We start from the raw sequence: 25,429 nt of genomic DNA, 5'->3' as shown, positions 1-25,429 counted from the left end.
GAAACCATGGTCCAGTTTATTGTGTTTTATACATCTTACCTGGGTGGTGCAGTGGGTAAAGTTCAGGTCTAGAATCAGGAAAACCTGAGTTCAAATCCAGCCTCAGGTACCCTCTAGCTATGTGACCCTGGGCAAATCACCTAACATTTGCCTCAATTTCCTGAAATGTAAAACAATGAACTCACAGGCGTTGTTGTAAGGATCACGTGAAATAATATTTGTAAAGTGCTAAGCACAGTGCCTAATACAAAGCAGGTACTTAATAAATGATTGTTATCATTCTTACCTACCTACCTTCTCATCTATCTACTTCCTATTTAGGCTTGGACTTTCCATTGTATGATTTACAATACCTATGAATTATTTATTTCTTACTGAATTAATCTCTGTTCTATATTCTTTCTTTTTGTGTGTGAAACCATCTCTTAATCCTATGTTTAAATTCATTTAACTATTATTAAGGTTTGGGGAAGGTGATGATAATGAAAATTGAAAAGATAGATGGTTGAGAAATATTTTAAAGAAAACATTGCCAGAAATTGATGGGTCAATAGAGAGTAAAGTAAGATGATATTAAAATTTATTCTTATGATTAGAACCCAAGTGGATTGGAAACTGGACTATTCATAAATCAAAGTCAGAAGGAGGAGTTAGAATGGGATGAAGAGAGTAGCAGAGAAGGGAGAAAGATGGCGAATTTGAGGTAGGGACTGCTCATTAAAGAGAAAAAAACTAAGAATATTCTTAATCAAAGAAAATAGAATAAGACCTGGGAGGAGGCTTGGAGATCATTCAGTCCCATCCTTTCATAAGAGCAGTCAAGAGACTTTTCTAATGTCATCCAAGTAATCATTAACAAAGAACTCAGTCCCTCTTGCTTAAAATACACTCCTTGTTCTTCTGTACCATCTTGCTTCAAGACATATTTGTCAAATCAGCCTTTTGTCATCTGGTGTTTGCTAAACAGAGTATTCTTATTCCCCTCACTCTCTTTGCCACAATCTAAGAAGAATACAAAGTATTTTAAATACACAAGGGAGCCTTGTGTGTAGCGAAATGTCACATACAATGTAAGAGGGATATTATGTATAAAACTTTATGTATATTTAAGAGTAAATCCTGTATACAACCCATGTATGATGGGATTTAGACTCTTCTGGTTGAGTTTCTGTGATTATAGCACCCTACTCAGGGCATAAGCCAAGGTCAAGAACAATAAAATCAAACCATTAAGTAACAGTACAATCAATAATTTAGATCACACAATCATGTTAGAATCAGAATATCAAAAGAAAAATTGAACAAACCATGGAGTAGGAATCAGAAGACTATTTCTAATCCTTTCTCCATAAATAGATCACTGCATGATTGTAGGCAAAATTTTAAACCTCCATAGGTTTCAGTTTCCTCATGAATAAGAATGGTATTCAACTAGAAGATCTCTAAACTTTCTTTTAGTACTCAAATTTTATGCTTCCTTCTGACATCAAATTCTTAAGAATGGCTCCAATAGAGCTTTGTATTTGATACCCTATTATATATTTCTGTATTTGACTTTGCAATCATTCCCTGCAGACATTATCATAGCACTTCTTCCCTTCATCTTGACTTGGGATATGGTCAGCAGACAACAGCATTGAAGCTTGGCTTGAGCTTGTTTCTGAGCATGTGTGATGGAGGAGGCCTTTCCTCCATTTGAGAGAATGTACAGATAATTTGAGTGCAACCCATGGAGACTTAGTGAATCTTATAAATTCTGACAAATGTCATTCCCCTACCCAGTCCTCACATGTCTTTGAATAGATGGCTTCTCTATTTTTGGGGGTTTATCTTTCCTGACCTTAGATAAATGAGTATATTAAGATAGGAAAAATCAGGTAATCAAGAAGACAGGAGATCCATAAAAACTATTTAGAGGAACCTCCAACCAGCAGCCATAGGTTGGTATTTGTAGCATCTGAATCCATAAAATGTTCATTTGTAATCATAAATGACAAGATTTAAAACTTGCTTTTGATACGCAATAGCTGTTTGATCATGAACCACGAAGAAGCTATTAAATCACTATTAAATCTTGCCTTAGGCAACTACAGCTTTCATTCAAATTATAGATAGAGAAGATCCAGGCTGATTAAACTGCAGATCCAGGATATATTGAAGTACCTCAAAGTATAGGTACATACAGTATGATGATTATGGAAGAGATCTTGTGAATTCAAAGTTCTGCTTCTGTTTGATTTATTTAGTCAGGACTAAAGCAAACTCATCTCATCCCTCCATCATTCAGAACTCAACTCATGGGTCATATGTTTTTTACAATGTTTAATTCTCTCTTAATTCTTTCCTATGCTGAATTTATAGTCAGAAATGCTTGATTTTTACACATTTGTTTTTAATTGTTTCATGCTTTCTAAAATTTAGGCAAAGTCTAACCCTAATTTTATTTTTTTCTATATCTTTGAAAGTGTCTAACATATAGGAATCAATAAAATGTATAACCCTTATTTAGTACATTGAAAAACCCTCTGAAGTAGTCACAGGTGTAACTTATCAGAGTGTTAGGAAAGTCACATTGGGGAAGGAGGGAAGGAGGAACAGGAGGAACATTCTAGTCAGAAGGGTTGAATAAGGAAGTACCAGCAATTTGAGCTACCCCCACCCCAGTCCTTCTTTACTGTTTAGGTCATCTCTGATTAAAGGGTAAGGACAGTAGTAGATGGGAGCCTAGTCAAGAAACTGATCTCTAGTGTTGCAATTAATTCAAAACCTAATGAGATAGGTATTAATGTTCTAAACAGCTATTTTACAACTCTACCCTTCACTGTAGAACTGATCAGCACTGCCAAACCTGTGCCCAACTCTATGGAAACAATGGCATTGATTTTTCTCCCAGGCTCCTTCTTCTGTTCCTCAATGCTTTCATTACTAACTCTCCTACTTCAGAGAGGGGAAGGTGAAGAGAGGGGTGCTTGTGAAAGACATTCTTTAATCAAGGGAGTGATATTTGTTCTGCTTGGAACTTCACATCCAGATGTGGCCTTACTTAACCATCAAAAAATAGTACCAACCCAGCAAGACAAAGAAACCCTTGGTGACCACCTCAGGTGAACTCTGAGCAAAGAGAAGTGGAGGAGGAAAGATGGTGTGACTCATTTCACACAGGTGGACAGTTAAGGCAATGTTGATTTTGACTACGGGCTAAACAAGAGAAGTAATTTTACAAAAAAAAATAATCCAAATAGGATCAACTGAAGATCTTAGAGATTGAAGTTTAATATGTAGCAAGGTAGGTACTTGGAAGCTCTGGGTATGTGAAATAAAAGTAGAGCAGTTGCTATCTGATGGGATATTTGTAGTACGACTCACTTTGGAAACCAGTACTGTAACCAGTGATTTCTGTTTGTCTCTCATTGTCTGTCCTCATGTAACCCAATTAATGTTATAGCAGCTAGGTAGTCTTGTAGAATACATCTCCACTGTACTCAACCTTTTTGTTTGTTTGTTTTGTTCCCAAGGAACATTAAATGCATTTTGCTGCCGTTGCTTAAACTTCGTATTCCAGGTGGTTTCAAACATAAATATTGTCCTCAAATAACTGAAAATGCATCATCTATTATGTTCTTCATGAATACTTCAAAGGTCTATGATTTCACAGGTGTGTGTATCCTCTCTTCCAATACAATTCACAACCTCCAACATCCTATCAAACACTTTAATTAGTTGTTTTAGTAAAAAAATTCTGATAAAAATCAAGACAACTCTGAGAAACCACTACACACTTCTCACATTGACTAAGATGACAGAAAAAAATAATGATGAATGTTGGAGAGGATGTGGGAAAATTGGGGCATTAATACATTGTTGGTAGAGTTGTTAACTGATTTCAATCATTCTGGAGAGCAATAACAATACTCACAGGGCTATCAAACTGTGGATACCCTTTGATTCAGCAGTGTTTCTATTGGATTTGTATCCCAAAGAGATCATAAAGGAGGGAAAGGGACCCACATGTGCAAAACTGTTTGTGGCAGTCCATTTTGGGGTAGCAGGAAATTGGAAACTGAGGGGATGTTTATCAGTTGGAAAATGGCAGAATGAGTTGTAATATATGAGTGTTATGGAATGTTATTGTTCTGTGGGAGACAATCAGCAGGATGATTTCATAGAGGCCTGGAGAGATTTACATAAACTGATGTTGGGTGAAATGAGCAGAACCAGGAGATCATTGTACATGTCAACAACAAGATTATGTGATGATCAATTCTGATGGATGTGGCTCTTTTCAGCAATGAAAGATGATTGAGGCCAATTCCAATGGTCTTGTGATGAAGAGAGCCATCTACACCCAAGGAGAGGACTGGAAGAACTGAGTGTGGATCTCAACATAGCATTTTCATTCTTGAAAGACTGTTCTTTCCATGAATGAGGATATGAAATAAGCACTCTGAGGACCTGATTGTTAACAAGTTGAGAAGACTTTATTTTATAGTTTATTGTGTTGTATCACAAAATAAGGCTCTTTGTACATTGAGTAGATAGTTCACAGAATCATAATTTTAAAACTGGAAGATACCTCAGCCATCCTCTAGTTCAACCTGTATTGAGACAAATTCTTATAACTTACTGTACAAGTGGCTATCCAGAATCTGCTTAAAGATCTCCAAAGAGAGTGAAAAATTGATGCCGTTTCCCACAAGTTCCTTCTTATCTTCTTCTCTTCATCTTATATTTCATTGACTTATTTCAGTTGTCAAATTCTCCCTTCACTTCAGTTTTTGATAAAAGTATGATATTTTCCCACTTCAATACACACATGTAATCCTATGTTCTTCAGTAGATTGCTTCCATTATTTCTCCCCCACCCCTAGTCTTTAATCAGTCTCTATTTCATTTGTATCACCTACAGACACCCAATCTCCACCATTCTTTAAAATATGTTCTAACATTTCTATTGGATATCAACATTTATCTTTTTTCACCTTCCCAATTAAGTTTGAAAAAAAAATCTGCAGTTGATATATATTTCCTTTCCTTTTGCTCTTTGAAATCATCTGCAATCATAAATCTTTTCAGTTATCTTGTCACATCTAATGATTTTTTTCTCTAATTTCATTCTTTTTGACTTTGTTATAGAATATGATACAATTTAGATCTTTCTCAACCTTGATTCTTTCTCCTATCTGAATTTTTGTGACATTAATTTTGTTTCTGCTTTTTGTGAGTTTCCTTGTGAGTTTTCCTCAGTTTCCTTTTCTAAAATATCAGTCATTCTTTGGCTACTTATTGTAGTTGTATCCCAGGACCATTATTGATCCTCTTCTCTTTTTTCTTAATCCTTTTTTTCCCACTTGGTGAACTAATTAATTTCATGGGTTCAGTGATGATTCTCTGCTTGTAATTCCTAGATTGATATATCTAGCCCTAGTCTTTCTCCTGGACTCCAAATCTTCATAACCTATTGGACTTCTTAATTGGATATTCCATAGATGTCATTGATATGGCTAAAATTGAAATCATTCTCTTCCAAATTGCTCTATTACTGTCAGGGGTACCATTTTCTATTCTTTCACTGAGATTTACAACTTTATTATACTTTTATATAATATTTACTCTTGCTCTCACCACATATTCAAATGATTGCCCAATTCTCTCATTTCTATCTCTGTAATATCTGTGGTGTACATCCTTCCTTACCATTTATATTCTATTTTAAGTCTTTGCCACATCCTATTTAAACTATTATAGTAAAACATCTAATTGGATTCTATACCTCAAGAACATCTAACCCACCCCACTTCCTTTAGTTCACCCTTTACATAGCTTCAAATATGATTATTACTGAAGTATAAGTTTTATCATTGTAATTGCCTGCTTAAATATCCACACCTACACATGCTCCCTCTCCACTTCCCACCTCCTCCAATTTACATATACTCATTAAACTAAAGAGGTATGTATAGGAGAATAGCTAAACAAATTGTAATTGTTCTGTGTGATTGTTGTTCAGTCATTTTTTGTTACATCTGACTTTTGTGACCCCTTTTTATTTTTCTAAGCAAATGAGGAAACTTAGGAGAACTGGGTCGAATGAGTTGCTCAAAGTCACAGAGCTAGCAAGTAGATACTGACGTCAAATTTAAACTAAGGAAGAGTCCAGGTCTAGCACTCTAATTCACTACACCTCCTACCTGACCCATAAGCAATGATAACATAGTCTTATGTGAAATTTGGAATATCTCTATGAATTAAGGCAGAACGAAGTGAGCAAGAAATAAAACTTATAATGGTAGTGACATGTATACAACATAAATATATAATGCATATATAATAGTTAAAATAATAACATAATTTGAGAGGAATAATACTAATAGCTGGGAGATCAAGAAAAGCTGGGGAAAGAGTGATCTTGAATATCTTTTTAAAAAATATCTTATTGACAGCTTTTGTTTTTAACATATTTTCCCCTACCCCTGCTACAGAGATAACATATAACTAAGACTATTTTTCGTCTTTTTAATGTGGATAAAAAAGAAAAAAAATCAAGGTAATTAATACATCAAAAAAAAAATCTGAAAATATATGCAATGTTGCAAACTTATAATTATCCCATTTATAGTGGGATGAGGTATTTTCTCATTTTTTTTCTTTGAATCAATGCTTATTCTTTCTAATTCCACATTTATTTTTGATTATTGTGGTTGTTCTTTTTATTAACATTGTCATAGTACGTTGTTTTCTTGGCTCAGCTTATCATTATTCCATGGAACTGACCCCATGCCTCTCTTCTTTTGTCATATTCTTATAACACAATGTTTTTCTTTTCTTTTTTGAGGCATTTGGGATTAAATGGCTTGTCCAGGCTCATACAGCTATTAAGTGTTAAGTGTCTGAAACTGGATTTGAACTCAGGTCCTCTGGACTTCAGGGCTGGTCTTTTTCCATTGGATTCGTGTACTACAATTTGTTTTTCTGTTCTCCAACTGACAGGCTTTTGCTTTTATTTCTAGTTTTCTACTATCACAAAAAGAGCTGCTGTAAAATTTTTGGAATATATAGTGATTTTTCTTCTTATTAATAACCTTTTTGGGGTGATGTGCATAGTAATAGGGTCTCTGAATCAAATGGAATGAATATTTTAGTAACTTTGTGTAATTCCAAGTTGCTTTCCAAAATTGTTGTACTAATTCACAACAATACTATGCCTAGTAAATAGAATGTCAGGTTTAGTATCAGGAAGAACTGAATTAAAATGCTATCTCAGATACCAGCTGTGTGATCCTTGGCCATCACAACTTATTTCAGTCTCAGTTACCTTATAAATAAAAAAAATGATAGTACCCACTTTATAGGGTTTTGAGAATCAAATAATATAATATATGTAAAGTGCTTTTTAAACTTTCAAGTGTGATATACATCATGCTGGTTATATTGACCATTCTGTTTTGTGATCTTCTATAATTTGTTTGGTGTGCGGTAAAACCTCATAGTTATTTTGATTTTTCCTATTATTAGTAATTTCAAGTATTCATTTATGTGATTGTTAATAATTTGTAATTTTTCTGAGAATTATGTGTACCAGTCCTTTGACTACCTACTTATTGAAGGATGGCCTTTGGTCTTATAATAAGATTATATATTATTATAACATAATATTATATAATATTAATATATTAACATAATATTAATAATATTATTAATTATGTATATATTATTTACATATTTATCTTAGATAGCAAAATTTCATTTAAGCAATTTGACAGAAAAACATTTTCTCATTTGATTGTTTCCCTTCTTATCCTAAATAAATTTTTTATTTGTTTAGAACCTTGTAAGTTTTATGAAATAAAAAATTCTATTATCTTTTGTAATTGTCTGTATCCTTTGGTTAAGAATTCATTACCTACTTATAGTTGTGAAAGGTAAATAATCTGTTTTTCTTTTGATTTTTATAGCATTCATTAATATTTTGTCATATATCATTTTGAATGTATTATGGAATAAAGTATAAGTTATTGATCTAAACCTAACTTTTTCCAGACTTGTTTTACAAGTTGCCTAATAGTTCTTATCAATAAGAAGTTTTTTCCTAATTTATGTTTAAGTTTATCAAACACTAGGTTTTCTCTTTTTCTCTGCTTCACTGATCTACTTTTCCATTTTGTAATCATTAATAATTGGTTTTGATGATTGGTGGTTTTTAATATGGTTTGCAGTCTGAGAGGACTATTTATTGCTCATTCTGTCCTTTTTTCCCCCATTACTTCCTTTGAGATTTTAGGGTTTTTTTGTCCTCCAAATAAATTTTGTCATTTATCTTCAACCTCTGTGAAACAGTCCATTGATAGTTTGAACAATAGTAGGATTATGATTTTTATTATATTGGCATAACTAAATATTTCTCCAGTTAGTGCTATTCTTTATTTCTTATGGATGAAAATGGTATATTGAAGTCTCTCATTATTATAATTTTGCCGTCTAATTTTCCCTGTAACTCATTTTTGTTTTCTCTTAAATATTTAGAAAATATGTTATTTGGAATATGTCTTCTATATTGATATTAATTCATTCCTTAAGAAAACTTTCACTAAAATGTAGTTTTACCTGTTTAGTTTTTAATTTAATTTATTTTTCTGTTGACTTGTTTGAGATAATAATTGTTACTCTTGCATTCTTTTTTTTTTTTTTTCTTCAGATGATGCAGATTAGGTTTTGCTCCTGCTTTTATTTTAAATATGTATGCATTTTTATGTTTGAACTGGAATTCTTTTAAACAATATATCAATATACTTTGGAACTTGCTTTCTAATTCATACTGCTCTCCTCTTGTATTTTATAGGAAAGTGTGTCACATTCATAGGAACAATAATTATTATTAATTATGCATTTATTTTTATGTAATTTTCTTACAATTTTACTTCTCCCTGTTTTCTTATTTTTTTATATAAAAAAGAAGTGGGGGATGGATTAAAAGGTTTGATGTAATATCCTTCTACTCCTCATTCCCTTTTTTCCCCCTTTCCCAGAGCTCAACTACAGATTGTTATTTTTTCCCCCTTTCTTTTCTTTTAAACTTCTCTGCTTGATCTATCTTCCCTGGTTAGAATATGTTTTACTTGGGACTAATCTTTTTAAATTTTTGCTCCCTCTCATCATCATTCCCTTCTTTTTTTCACTCTTGTTTATTCAATTTATTTTTGCACATAGCTTTTCTGGGTGAGTTATTTTTGGTGGCAAGATTTTATCTTTTGCCTTCGAAAATATCATAATCCAAGATCTCTACTTCTTTCAAATGGTAGCAGCTAAATCTTTTCTGATCCTTACTATAGTTACAAAGTACTTTATTTTTCTATCTGATAATTTTCAATATTTTTTCTTTAACATGGATGCTTGGAATTTTGACTAGAAATTTTCATTTTGGCTATTCAGGAGGTGACTGATTAATTCTTTCTATTTTTCACTTTGCTTTTTAGTTTTAAATGGTTTGAACAGTTTATTTAATTATTTATTGACATGGTGTTTAGATTCTTTTATAATTTTAATTTTAAGATAGTTTCATGATTCTTAAATTACATGTCTGATTTGTTTTCTAATCAATTGGGTTTTTTGATATGAGCTACATTACAGTTTCTTCTATTTTTTATCTTTTGAATTTATTTTAATATTTTTATTTCATAGAATCATTAACTTTTATTCATTCTCTTTTAAGGATGATGTTTTATATTTTTATGTCAAGTTGTTAATTTCCTTTCCAATTATTTCTTCCATGACTTTCATTTAATTTTTCCAATTCTTTCTTCTTTCCAATTCTTTATTTTAGTGCTATTATTTAACAAGTAATTTTGAATTTTTAAGGGAACCTCTTAATCTTTACAAGAAATTGTAGTTGAAATTGTGCTTAACTTGTGTCATTCTTTAGGCTTTGATTATAACTATTTTGAAATTATTCTCTACTTATTGGTTTGCATTTTGAGTGCCTCCATCACAATAACAGTTCTTATCTATGTCTTTATGCGTATGCTCTTGCTTCTAGCCTTTCTTCATAACTTGACAATTTGTTTTAGGGCTAGGTTTTGCGTAATTCTAGAAGGCTATTTGAATCATATTTGATCATTTCTTTGTATCCTTTTGGATCTTGTTCCTGCTTTCTCAGGAGAGAATTGTGTTGTTTCAGAATTTTTCAGATATATCTCAGGCTGGGGACCATTCAGCTTTGTGCCATCCCTGGGACCTCTTCTTGCCTAGTATGCAATTGCATACAGCCCCTTAGTCTCGTCTATACACTGGGAGGCTTGCTATTTCAAGGTCTGCAGATTTCTTTGTTTCTCTTGTTGAATTTCCCTGTTGAATTGCACTGGAAAAATAAATCATTTTGATTATTTTTTCCTTATGTAAATTATTCTGTTCCTTTGTTATTTCCCTTCTCAGTCATGTTTCTCAATGAAGAACTTCTAAATCATTCTTTCTTTTCCTAGACCTCCCTCAGAATCTGGTGTTTCCTTGTCCTGGAAAATCCACCTTCCCCCATGGTTTTCTCAGTCTAAAACATCCCTCTGTACTCTCTTCTTTAATTGGTGAGTTCTTGGAAACTCCATTTTGTGGAAGTTCCCAGTTTACCCTTCTTTTCTCTCAGTTCTCTTCATGGTATAACTCTAATTTAGTTACAATGAATGATCTCTTGGATGAATTACACTAGTGGGGTAGGATTTTATTTAAAAGTTTTTGAATCTATATTTATTAATGATATTGCAATATAGTTTTTCTGATCAAGGAACATATCTTGATTTATGTTTTAGAATTACATTTGTTCCATAGAAGAAGACTGAGTACTTTCTTAATTTTTTAAAGAATAATTTAATCTGATCAAGGAACATACCTTGATTTATGTTTTAGAATTACATTTGTTCTATAGAAGAAGACTGAGTACTTTCTTAATTTTTTAAAGAATAATTTAATTTAATTTCAGAAGAATTTTTGGTTACTAATGTACCTTTTCTTGGATTTTCAGTTTCTCTTATGTCTTATTTTGGTTTGTATCATTAATATTCTCCTTTTTAATGTTGTGAGTATATGTTTTAAGAATATTTTTTCCTTTCAAGAATATTTTATCCCAGAAATTTGATGATGTACACTCATTCCTATCATTTTTAAGAACATCATTGTTAATTATTTCTGTGACTTATTCATTGACTCATTTGGTATTTAGGATTTTAATTCTAAATCTCTTGCTTACTATGTGCTAGGTGTTTTACATTTATCTTGTTTTATCTTTACAACAACCTTGGGAAATAGGAGCTATTATTATCCTCATTTTACAGTTGAGGAAACTAGGCAAATAGAGATTAAATGACTTGCCCAGGAGCACACAGCTGGGAAATACTTGAGAGTAAATTTATTCTGTGCCTATTATTTTGTCTACTGTACCACCACCTATCTCAGGCTGGACTGGACTATGAGAGATTTGAAACAAACTGATTATTTAAGAGTCTGTTGCCATAATCTAGGAATGATGTGATGAGTACTTGAAATAAGATATAGCTGTACAGAAAAGGGTTTGCATGTGTAAGATATTATAGTGGTGGAAGTGACAAAATTTGACAACTGATTAGATATGTGTAGAGAGAGAATATAAGGAATCAGTGATAATGCTGAGGTTATGAATCTGCAATAGTAGAAGGAAGGTGGTGCCTACAATAGAAATGAGGAAGTTTGCAAGTAGAAGTTTGGGTTAGAGGTAGGGGAAGATATTTGGTTCTAGTCATGTTGAATTTAAAATGTATCTGAAACATCCATATGTCCAACAAAATTTTTTATAATATACTTATAATCATTTGGATAGAACTGAAATTTTAATTGAATTGACTTTAAAAGAGGAAGGTTGCTGAGTAATGGAGGAAGGAAGCTGAATATAGCCAGAAAAGTTCTGATTTACCTTCAGGTTAATTTGTTTTTATGGAAAGATAATCCAGCCATTGTTGAATAAGATGATTTTCTGTCATGGAAAAGCTTTGGAAAACCATATTTCAATGACCAGGGATAACAGGTCCAGAATGGAGGACAATTTGATTAATCTGGAAAGGGAATTTCTGGTATGTTAGTTAAAGGGTTTGGTAGGCCTCAAGTAGGATACTAGTGGAATTATTATTGGAAGTACAGAGATGAAATATTACAAGTTAGGAGTTGGGGATAGGTTGCTTCTATTTTCTAATTGAATAATACAAGGACAAAACAGAAAACATGGGAGGCTATGGGAGTGGTAGGAATTGGCAAGTAAATGGTAAAGCTCACTATTTCCAAGGAGAATTGCAGAAAGCCCTGGGAATATTAGTCTCAGTTTAGTCCTTGTTTGCAGTTGGTCCTCCTGCTCCTTTTCTTCCTCATCCTTCAGGATGGCTAGGGATGCAGGAGGATAGTATATGGTACTTTCTATCTTTTCTCTACCTCCACACTTAGCCTTGTTGACCGATCAAACTAGTCCCCAGACTTGGTTGTGAGCTGGATGTGGTTATAACTGATCTAACTTTTCCCTGGGAACTATCACTATGACTTAGTTTTTAAAGAATCTGAAACCATGTACTTGACTCATTCCTTCTCTGTCCTTCTTAGTTTGAATTCAGGTAACTTTGGAGTCAGATTTGCTCTCTCTCATCTCTTTTCTTTTTCTTTTTCTTTTTCTTCTTCTTCTTCTTCTTCTTCTTCTTCTTGTTCTTCTTGTTCTTCTTCTTCTTCTTCTTCTTCTTTCTTCTTCTTCTTTCTTCTTCTTCTTCTTCTTCTTCTTTCTTCTTCTTCTATTTCTTCTTCTTCTTCTTCTTCTTCTTCTTCTTCTTCTTCTTCTTCTTCTTCTTCTTCTTCTTCTTCTTCTTCTTCTTCTTCCTTCTTCCTCCCCCTCTCTCCTTTTCTCTCCTTCTCTCTCTTCCTCCTTCCCTTTTTCTCTTTCCCTCTCCCCTTTCTTTCTCTCTCTTCCTCTCCCTCCCTTTTTCTTTCTTTCACTTCCATTCCCTCCCTTTCTCTCTTTCCTTCTCTCCTTCTGACTTTCCCTCTCCCTTTCCCTTCTCCTGTCTCCTTTTCCCTTTTTCTTTTTCCCCTTCCTTACTCTCTCCTCCATCTTGCCCCCTCTCTGTCTCTGTATTTCTTTCATATCTAAGAATTCAAGGTAGGATATAGTGTTAAATTTTTAATTTTATTCATATAAAAAGTTCCATAGTTCAGAGGAGGAGGTGATCAATGAGCTGGGATTGGTTAGACTATGCTTTACACAGGAGGTGATACTTGGGAAGTATCCTGAAGGATATGTTGCAAAACCCCAAGAGGAAACAATGGAGGGGTGGGGCAGGGTAAAGCAAAGAGTGTTCCAGGTATATAGGTTCATAAGAAAGGATGTGCAATGGCTGAAGGTCAACATGATCAGAATAGAAGTTCATATAGAGGAGTATTTGGGTTTGGCTTTTCAAATCTTTGTGAGTTAAAAAGAACATAGAGAAGAAAGGAGCAGGTGGCTCACTGGTGAGTGCTCTGGGAAGTACCATGAATGATCCAGGAAACATTGGCACTTGTCCTGTCTTTTGTCTTTATGTCAGTCAACAATTCACCTCAGGGAACTGTGTTTGGTTCTGTTTCTAGGAGGGCACCCAGAAACAGTGGCTTCTCCTTGTGTTTTTGTACAAATAAGGCTTCTAGTTCCTTTGATGTGTCCTTTTATGGTGTGCTCTGCCCCGTTTCTATTAGATTTTTTCCACATGCACCTGCATGCTTTCCGTACGTCACTCACATCCACATGGCATGTAGGTACAAGGCCCAATCATCCCCTTTATGTCCATCAAAGTCCATAAGACTCAGCTGGAGTCCCAGGTGAGAGTTAGATGGGAAAATCAGAAAGAACTTCAGGTAATACACCACCTGCTTATTTCTTTCTGTTGAATGAAGGTCAACCTTGTTCTGGGATACTAGGTACATAGGTGGAATGGGTGCATTGACATCATCAGTCCTGTCAATTGACTCATCCCATCAAGACAAAGTGAGTTATTCCAAAGACCTGATAATAGATAATTGCCATGTGAATCTGAGAGGCAATAAAGCTTCTCCTGTGTGATCAGGCGTTGCCCAAGTGTTTACTTGGCACCCAGCAACCATTCATTCATTGTGATTATACTGTGATCAGATGGAAAGGAAGTCAATACTGTTCTATTATTTCAGATTGCCTTTTTTGTAACTTAATATGCCTATGAAATTATGGTAGTTTTTTTTTTGAGTGGTGACTGTTCCACAGGTGTGTTAGTACATGTGTGGTCAAGAGGTGACAGTATTTCCATGCTGTAATGCTTAGTTAATAAATGCTGGATTTTTTGTTGCTGTTGTGGGAACATGGAATTACTTTAAGCTTTTCAATCATCTACTATGCTTTTTCCTGGAATCTCCTTATGTCTCTCTTCAACTTTTATTTTCTCCTCCTTTGATCAATCCAATCAAAATAAGAATATAGGTGGTCCTTATGATCAAGAAGAAATTGTAACATTACTATGAAGTTTTGATCTTCTGAAAAATGTTACTACCATCTTCTTTATAGAGTAAGAACTGGGAATGAAGCCTGATATGGGTAAATGATGAGTGTCCACTATGACACAGGCTGAGACTTCCTGAATCATAAAATAGGGAAATATCCTGGCTAGAAGTTTCCCTTTTGGAAGAGTCCAAAAGTACCAGGTTAGTCTGCAAAGCTATTCCTCAGTTACCAGAGGTTTATAGGATGCTTAGAAAAGAAGTAAGGTCTGATTTAAAAACTTAGGAATTTGTGTCAGCTAAGTAGCAGAGTTGAAGGAAATGGTTTGGGGGTCAGGCAAGAAATTTAACTATTGGGAAAACAAGGAGTTTAACAAAGATCTTAAGATAATTTGGCAGACTTGACATCTTGTGGGAAGGTAGATTCTTTTTTAGTTTGAACACCTGAAGATTTTCTTGCCTTTTCTTTACCCTTGAATAAGCTTTAATTGGAAAGATTTCTCCCAAACACTAGCATTGGCCTTCGTGACAATATCTGTGTCTAAGTGGTTGTAGATATTATTCTGAAATATAGCTCTTGTCCTTTTACTAGGAAGGCTTAGTCAATTATTTGATATTTTCTTGAGTCTCCCAAGAATAAATTTTTCCTTAGATAGATAGAACAAATCACCACATCAAAATTTCTTATAACAAATAGTGATAATCCAATAAATTTCATTCTTTTACTCAAAAACTTTTAATAATTCCATATTGCCTATCAGATCAAATTTAGATTTCCCAATTTAATGTCCAAGGCCATTGAAAGTGTGTCTCTTTCTTAACTCTCCAATTCTATATCCTGCTACTCCCCCACTGGTGCCTCCTTCTAGCCATACAAACTTCCATCTTTAAATTCACCTCTCAGACTTCACTCTCCCCCCCCCATGTCTAAAATATATTTTCAAAATGTCTTTATTTATAACTACCCATTTTCACAATCTTATCTTATGTTGAGCTCTCCTTTTACTTTTATCAGTCTTGTCTGAAAAATACAAGTTAGCACTTTACATGTACTGTGTGTTCTATAATTGCCATTTATTTATTTAAAATATTTATTGATAACTTCCTATATTCAAGAAATTGTTTTAAGCACTGGTAAGGGTGAGAGACACAAAAACAGATAAGACAGTTTCTGGCCTCAAACTTGTAAACTAGTGAGAGCTAATACCAGTATATTAATAACCTCAATGTGAGGCAAAATAGTAAAGCTGTAAGAGGAGAGATAACATTCAGTTAAAAGTTTCTTGGAGAAATTGGCATTTTAATTGAGTCTCTAAGGATGGATAGAATTTTAATGGGTAAACATTGATAGGAAGAGAGCATTTCAAGTTTATGGAACAGGCTAAAGAAAGAACACCCTACTTTTAAGTCAACCTCCTGGCCTTCATTTACTATATTTTCTTGTTTTAAGTGTCTATGTATTTATGAGCATATATTTTTTCTTATATTTATTATGTTCAATTTCTTCCAACCTAGTGATACCTAAACCAGTGTTAGTTAGTTGTAGGCCTGTGCTAAATACTTGCGGTTGATTGAGTTCAAATCTCAATTTATGATTCTCACAATAGAAAAGAAGTTAATGGAGTCCCAGGGCTTTTAAAAACAGTATAATGTAGTGGGAAGTGCTCTAGCTAAGGAGGTATGTTACATAAGTTGTCATCCCAGCCTGATCAGTAATATGTTATGTACTCAGTTTCCATATTTGGAGACTACATTTGAACTACACAATCTCTATAATGCCTTTTAATTCCAGTTTTTGACTTCTATGTTTGATTTGCCAAGGGAGAATGGCAATATCTGCCACCGTTCAATTAAATCAGTTCAATTCAGTTGAATTGGATGCTATGCTTTAGCTACCTCTTTCACACAAAATTATTTAAGACAATTGAATGAAAGAAGATTGGTAGATTTTTTTTTGCTATTAAAAATGTCCCATCTCATCAGATCTAAAACTATATTATAAAACAGTGGATAACAAAACCATTTGGTATTGGCTAATAAATGGGTTGATCAGTAGAATAGGATAGGTTTAAAGGACAAAATAGTCAATAACTTTAATAATCTAGTGTTTGATAAATCCAAAGACCCTAGCTTTTGGGATAAGAATTCACTGTTTGACAAAAACTGCTGGGAAAATCAGAAATCAGTATGGCAGAAACTAGTCATTAACCCCTACTTAACACTATACACCAAGATAAGGTCAAAATGAGTTCATGATCTAGGCATAAGGAATGAGATTATAAATAAATTAAAAGAACATGGGATAATTTACCTCTCAGACCTATGAAGGAAGAAGGAATTTGTGACCAAAGAAGAACTAGAGATCATTCTTGATCACAAAATAGAAAATTTTGATTATATCAAATTGAAAAGTTTTTGTACAAACAAAACTAATGCAGACAAGATTAGAAGAGAAACAATAAACTGGGAAAACATTTTTATAGTCAAAAGTTCTTATAAAGGCCTCATTTCCAAAATATATAGAGAATTGACTCGAATTTATAAGAAATCAAGCAATTCTCCAACTGATAAATGGTCAAAGAATATGAACGGTCAATTCTCAGATGAAGAAATTGAAACTATTTCTAGCCATATGAAAAGATGCTCCAAGTCGTTAGTAATCTGAGAAATGCAAATTAAGACAACTCTGAGATACCACTACACACCTCTCAGATTGGCTAGGATGACAGGAAAAGATAATGCTGAATGTTGGAGGGGATGTAGGAAAACTGGGACACTGATACATTGTTGGTGGAATTGTGAATACATCCAGCCATTCTGGAGAGCGATTCGGAACTATGCTCAAAAAGTTATCAAACTGTGCATACCTTTTGATCCAGCAATGTTATTATTTGGCTTATATCACAAAGAAATCTTAAAGAAAGGAAAATGACCTGTATGTGCAAAAATGTTTGTGGCAGCCCTCTTTGTAGTGGCCAGAAACTGGAAACTGAGTGGATCCCCATCAATTGGAGAATGGCAGAATAAATGTGGTATATGAATGTTATGGAATATTATTGTTCTGTAAGAAATGACCAGCAGGATGATTTCAGAAAGGCCTGGAGAGACTTCCATGAACTGATGCTGAGTGAAATGAGCAGAATCAGGAGATCATTATATACTTCAACAACAATACTATATGATGATCAATTCTGATGGACATGGTTCTCTTCAACAATGAGATGAACCAAATCAGTTTCAAATTAGTGAAGTAATGAATAGAACCAGCTACATCCAACAAGAGAACTTTCAGAAATGAGTGTGAGCCACTACATAGCATTTCCAATCCCTCTGTTTTTGTCCACCTGCATTTTTTATTTCCCTCACAGGTTAATTGTACATTATTTCAAAGTCCGATTCTTCTTGTGCAGCAAAATAACTGTATGGATATGTATTCATATAGTGTATTTAACATATGCTTGAACATATTTAACATGAACATAACCTGCCATCTGGGGGAAAGGGTGGGAGGAAGATGGGGAAAAATTGGAACAAAAGGTTTTGCAATTGTCAATGCTGAAAAAATTACCCATGCATATATCTTGTAAATAAAAGGCTATAATAAAAAATGTCCCATCTCAAAGTTAAATTGAAGTATGATAAACAGAGTCATATAATATCAAAATTAGAAAAGAATTACTGTTATATGTCCCAAATGTTGGATTAAAGCTAAGGAGAAATATATGCTCAAAACCAAAAGAAGATATGTTTCTACTTTTTTTTCAATTTCTTACTTATCTTATTTTTCTTGAAATTTATATTTGTGATGGAATTCTGATTAGATTTACTGTAGATAGAAACATGTTATTTTACCAATCTTGTATTTCAGGAAAAAGTGATTTGAATGTAAATTGTCCTTTTGCTAATTTCAAGGTGCAAAACTTCATTGTTAATTTATCATTGCCATATGATTTCTGCACTTCTACTTCAGGGCTGCCGAAAAAGATAATAAAATCAGCCTGCTATCATCAACTACAGGTTCATTTTAAACAAACTTAGATTGATCTTCACTATGGCTGAACAATTCTTCTATGGTATTGTTATTATTGATATTTATTATATTCCTCTTAGTGGTTTTATTAAACCCTTTTCTTTCTACCAATTTTGACTGTAGTCCCCTCAAAGAAGAGGATCCTCATTAGAAAATATCTGAGGAAGCAAAGGGCTACTTAAGGAAGCAATTCAGGTTAGTCTTACTCAGTCAACTCTCGACAGAAGAAAGGGTTAAGAGGAACATATTATTAGCCTTCCTGGACCTAAATGAGCAGCCTCTCTCAATCTTTTATTCTGTTTTTTTTTTATTTTTTTTTTATTTTTTTATCTCTGGCTCTGAGAACGGGAATCAAATCAATACTATAATTAGTCTTAAGGTATGATGATAGGCTGCTCTTTGACTCAATTTATCAGTCTTGGAATATGACAGAACAAAAAAAATCCTTTTTGTTGTTCATTATTCCCATCTATTTGCTATTTTCTTTATTTAAATATAGTCAGGACTTTAAGGTTAGGGTTTTCTCACTTGTGTATCTTTAGCTCCTAGATCAGTGCCTGATTTATAATCCAGGAGTATGATAAATGCTTTCATTCATTCATTTTATGTCTTTGGGATGTGATCTGAGAATTTTTTTAATTGATAATGACAGAGTCTGTGAAGGGGAATGTTTTCTGTTGATTTTATTATTTTACTTCGGTGACTCATTAGCTCTATGAATAGGGATTGCACTAGAGAAACACTTGAAAAATCTATTTTATTTCCTAAACTATTGTAAATAGCCAATATTGCTATCCAGTTGTCAAGGGAACTGATCCTTATTGATAGAACTTAACTTTCAACAAAAATTATAGATTTGGGAATATCTTGATTCTGAAAATTATGTTGAAAGGATTTTGTAATATCCTATGAATGCCAAGAGAATAAAAAAATATATATGGCAAACATAAGGCAAGGTACTTTGGAGACTATATGAAATGTCAGAAATTGTGAGACATTTTCAGATCTCCGAAGAAATAACTGGCAAGCAGTATTTTTGAATAAAGGTTACTAAGCCTGTCCTGGTTGAAAAAGGAGTTTCATGCTTTTTTAGGAAGAATAGGATGGTCTGATGATAATATGAGCACTTTGCTGACAGGAAATATGTCAATTTGTACAACATCCTATGACATAGTATCAATTCTGCTAGCATCAAGAAACATAATACTAATAGCACTTTCTACTATAACCACTGTTTCAGTTACGATACTGACAGGGGCTAGTCCCATTATATAAGCTATTAGCCAATGAATGTAGTTCCAATGAACTCAACATGTAAAGTTGTTGTCATTGGGAGTAAGGGTTAACAGCCTTCCTCCCAAAGAGAGGACCGTTTAAGTTCTAGCTATGATTTGTCACCAGACATGTTACTATGGTAGAGAAATTAAAAGAAAATTGCTCTTGAGAGCAAAGACTGTCTCATTTGTTATTTTTACCCACAGTGCCTAGCATGGTCTAGATTTTTTTATTTTATTTTATTTTTTTGGCTGCTGAGGTTAAGTGACTTTCCCAGGGTCACACAGCTAAGAAGTGTTAAGTGTCTGAGACCAGATTTGAACTTGGGTCCTCCTGAATTCAGGGCTAGTGCTCTATCCACTGTGCCACCTAGCTGTCCCTAGATTTTTTTTTAAAGGACAAAAACACTTTGTCTAAATAAATTGAATTGAATAAAGCAGATAAATGAGGAGGCTTAGGGAACTTCGGTTTGCCCTTATTTCTACTATGAACATTTAGTGTTCTGCTGGAATGATATTCTAGTATATATAGATGATGGATGAACCAGTTAGATGGTTCTCAAAATGCTCAGGGTAATTGGGAAAATGTCTAATATCTTCCAGCAGGAGGAAGAAAGGACCTCAGAACTGGCATTATTATTATTATTACTATTATTATTAGGATGGCTATCTCAAGGAATGGCAGAGTAATGCTTATGTCTATGAGGTCCTGGGAAACATGATCAGACACCTAGTAGAACAAAGAGTAGCAATTAGTGACAAGTATGGTGACAAATATCTGTGAGTAAGAATCAACAGCAACTTCCCAGATTTATTTTTCTTAAACATGAACTTGCTCATTTCACATGTATCTCTAAAAACCATCAGTTCTTCCCTATTATCTTCTGATTAAAGTTTACACTCTTCAGTCTGTCATTCAGGGCTCTACATAACAAGATATCATATTACCTTGCCAGAATTTCTTAATGTATTCCCCTCACCTCACTCTATGCAATCTCCATTCCCTTAGCTCTCTCCTTCATCTGTAGAGGTGGATCAGCTGTTCCCAGTTTGGCATTAGGAGGAAGAGTACTAGATTAGGAGTCAGAAGATCTTGGTTGAAATGCTGGCTCTGTTATTTATACTCTCCATCTTCTATTTTTTCCTCTGTAAAAAGGGGGCAGAAAGCTAGATGATTTCTAAGTTACCCTCCAATGTTAATTCTGTTATTTGATTATTTCAGTGATGTCATGATCTTCATGACTCCCCTGGGAGTTTTCTTGGCAAAGTTATTGGAATGGTTTACCATTTCCTTTTCTAGGTCATTTTACAGATGAGAAAACTGAGGCAAATTAGGGTAAAGTGACTTGCTCAGTATCATACAGCAAAGAAAAAAAATTGTAACTAAGATTGGATTTAAACTAGGATTTTTCTGTCTCAAGGCCCAATGCTCTATCTCCTGTGCAATATACTTGCCCCATATTTCTTCCTCTTCTGGTGAATTTGTATCTTAAAATCCTGGTCAAATGCCATCTTTTTAAAGAAGTCTTTTTTGAGCAGACCAAGTATTAATAACTTTTCACTCAGATCCTCATATAGCAATTTGTTCGGTAACTTTTAATGTAGTTTCTGGTCATCACACACACACACACACACACACACACACACACACACACACACACACACACATATATATATTCAAATTCAAATTCAATAAGCATATATTAAGCTTCCACCACTATATGTGCAGGGCACTGTGCTAGGAATCTAAGTAGTACAGAAGATAGAGATCTGGGCCTGGAGGCAGAAAAACATGAATTCAAATGCTACCTCATATACTAGTAGGGCAATGTACTTACCTCTGTTTGGCTCAGTTTTCACATCTGTAGAATGGAGATAATAATAGCATTTGCCTCCCTGGGTTACTCTGTAGATCACTACATGTTCATAGTAGATATAAGGGTAAACTCAGTTTTCTTAAGTTGCCCCGTTATTCTACTACATTCAGTTAAATTCAATTAAGCAAGTAGTATTGTTATTGTTTTGTTTATTTTTGTAAGAATCTACACAGTGTCAGGTACTGAGGTGGGCACTATATGTAAAGACACAAATAAAACAGTCTTTGCTCTCAAGGAACTTAATTTCTTCACTGTAGTAATCTGCCAGGTGACCACTTGTGGCCAGGGCCCAGAGGAGTCTCTCCTGAGAAGGAGAGATGTCTTCTTCCCACAATGACAACTTCCATACAGATAAGAATTATAAATTCCTTAGCACAATGCCTGGTACATTAAGCACTATACAAATATTAGCTATTATTATTGTTATTGCTCTGCCTTCAAGGAGCTCAGATACCTCTCTTGGTGTATCTCATTTCCCTAATATTTTATGAGGGCAGGGGTCAAGTAAAGTTATCTCTTTTACATGGTAGAGATTAGGGATGTGGCACCATGATCTGGAAAATATGTGAAATTTTTTGGCCCTCTCTTCATGCCAGAGAAATCTGATTTTTTTTCTTTTTTTTAATGGAGTGTCTACAGTATTCTATTGTAAAATTTATATTGATATTATATAATACTAAACACATTTTATACATTTCTGAATTTCTAAATTTTTCTGTATCATCTGCTGCTTTTGTATGTCATTCACAGCTTCCACAAAACTTCCCCAAATTTTAAAATTTAATTTCTTACACTGACCCACAATATATGAAAACCACATATATGAAAACAATGGGAAAGCTCATGATGTGGAAGGAATTATTATAATAAATAAACATTGCTCCTTTTCCAGCATCCAACATAGTGCCCTACATATACAATTGTATATATTGCCTAATAATTGTGCTTTGTTCAGCTATTCTATAATACACTTCCATCCACCTATCCCCATGAAGCCAACTCAAGGCTGGCTTGATGATCAATGCCCCATGACCTTTTCATTCCCTGCAGCATTTCCATTGAGATATAAATTATGGATAATACCATTATTTTTTTCATCTGGGGGAATTTTAATTCAAATCAAGGAATAAAGTTTTTAACCTATGTATATAGCATTGTACATAGTGGTAGAGAGGCAGAACTATTGCATAGAAAAGTGTAGTAGCTTTGAAATCAGAGGATCTGGCCTTATTATTTTTTATTATAGCTTTTTATTGACAGAACATATACATGGGTAATTTTTCAACATTGACCCCTGCAAAAACTTCTGTTCCAACTTTTCCCCTCCTTGCTACACAAAAAAAGTCGGATATAAAAAGAAGGTAAAAATAACTTGGGAAGAAAAACAAAAATGCAAGCAAACAATAACAGAAAAATTTATATGTTATGTTATGGTCCATATGCATTTCCCAGTGTTCTTTTGTTGGGTGTAGCTGGTTCTGTTCATTATTGATCAACTGCAATTTATTTTGATCTTCTCATTGTTGAAGATAGCCACTTCCATCAGAATTAATCCTCATATAATATCGTTGTTGAAGTGTATAATGATCTCCTGGTTCTGTTTATTTCACTCAGCATCAGTTCATATAAGTCTCTCCAAGCCTCTCTGTATTCATCCTGCTGGTCATTTGTTACAGAACAATGATCTTTCATAACATTCATATACCACGATTTACCTAACCATTCTCCAATTGATGGGCATCCATTCAAGTTCCAGTTTCTAGCCACTACAAAAAAGGGCTGCCACAAACATTTCTGCACATACAGGGAGGGCCTGGATTTAAATCCTGATTCTTTCATGATCTGTGTAATCCCAGGAGGGTCTTTAAATTCTCTGGATCTCAATTTCATCACCTGTAAAAATGAAAGTGTTGGACTAGATGACTTATAAGACCCAATTAAGCTCTAAATTTATTTTTTTTGAGGAGGAAGAGCAAAGCAATCAGAATTAAGTGACTAGCCTAGGATCACATAGGTAACAAGTATCCACTGTAGGAGGTTGGAATGGAACGTATGTCCTCCTGACTACAATACTTCATTTACTGAACCACCTAGAGGATTGGCTTTATCAATCTGTCAAAGGCATCCATGCCACAAAAAGGGAGAACTCCTGATTTAGTGAAATAAGAAAAGGTTGAAGACAGAATCATTTGAGATACCTTCTCTTAGAAGAAGGGAAGAAAAGAATGAATCAGTGAGGTACACTAAGAAACAGTCATCAGCATTTTCACTTCTTTTGGTATTAAGACCTTATGTTTAAGAAATCAGATTCTGAATCAGAATTTTGGGCACTTATGAGAAGAAACTATATTTTTGTTTATCTGTAAAATGAATTGGAGAAGGAAATGGTAAACCACTTCAGTATCTTTGCCAAGAAAACCCAAATGGGGTCACAGAATTGGATATGACTCAAATGACTGAACAAAACCATAATCAAAGTGAGAAGGAACAGATATGTGGGAGAGACATTAAGAGTCTCCCAGAATTCCAGATTATACTTTAGGTGTCATCTTTCCACATATTCAGAAGCTTGACTAGACCTAATTGGCTGCCCTAACTTACCTATTACAATGTTGGAGTCCACAGAGTTTGAGAACTTTCTGAGAAAGTCTTCTGGATGGATGGCAATGATACTGTTATTGAACATAAGGAAGATAAATGTATCATATAGGAATAGATCATATTTTATCTTCCCTAAGTAAACCCTAGTCCTAATTCTTCATCTGTAATATCAAATTTCCTTTTCATGTTTTTAAGGGTAATTGTTGTCAGAACCTGCATTTGGATGTCTTCGCTTCCCCCACTTTTACTTTGCATATATTGTTATCTATCATCTGTTTTATTTGCCTTTCTGTATATTATTCTATCATCTGTAGTACTATCTTTAATTTCTATCTATCCATCTATTATCTTTTTCTTAAATTAAAAAAATTGCTGCATTTTGTTTTTACATGACTTTCAATTCTGAATATATCACCCTCCCCTCCTAAGCAAACTTTCCCAATTAAAAAAAGAAAGATTAAACACATTAAAGGAAAATAAAAGTTCAAAAAAGCCAGACCAATGATTCTAACTCATCTGACAGAATATATGTTATTCTATAACTATAACCTTCTGCTTCTAAAATAAAGGAATTAAAGTGAATTTTCTTGACTTCTAGGGACAACCGTGGCCACCATAATAACTATACAAATTTAGCTTTTTTTTTTCTTCCTTTTACATTGTTTTCACTATAGATGTTGTTTTCTTGTTTTTTCAAATTTCACTGTATATCAATTCACAATAAAGTCTTCTATATTCTCCATTTCTTAGAGCATAGTAGTATTCATTTACGTCATGAACCACAGTTTGTTGGATACATTCTGAAATTGATAATCATTTACTTTATTTTCAGGTTTTTTTTTTTTTTTAGCATAAGAATTGCTTATACTTTGGATTGAATTTACTCGAGGAAGGATAAACATCCATGGGCTAACTAGGTCAGCTGGGGCTAACTGGTTCAGATGTGTGTGTGTGTGTGTTTTTTTAAAGCACAATTCCAGATTGCTTTCTAAAATGATTGAATTAACTCACAACTCTACAAATATAGAGATATATTAGTGTGTCTTCCTCATAGTCTCAGCAACCTTAACTGTTTGCATTTTTAAAATTATTTTTGCCCATCTTCTGACTATCAGTTACTTTGATTTACATTTTTCTCATTAGTAATTTGGGAC

This window comes from Sminthopsis crassicaudata, chromosome 2, assembly GCF_048593235.1.
Source record: "Sminthopsis crassicaudata isolate SCR6 chromosome 2, ASM4859323v1, whole genome shotgun sequence".
NCBI classification, from domain to species: domain Eukaryota; kingdom Metazoa; phylum Chordata; class Mammalia; order Dasyuromorphia; family Dasyuridae; genus Sminthopsis; species Sminthopsis crassicaudata.
Note: the sequence above shows the minus strand (reverse complement) of the source record.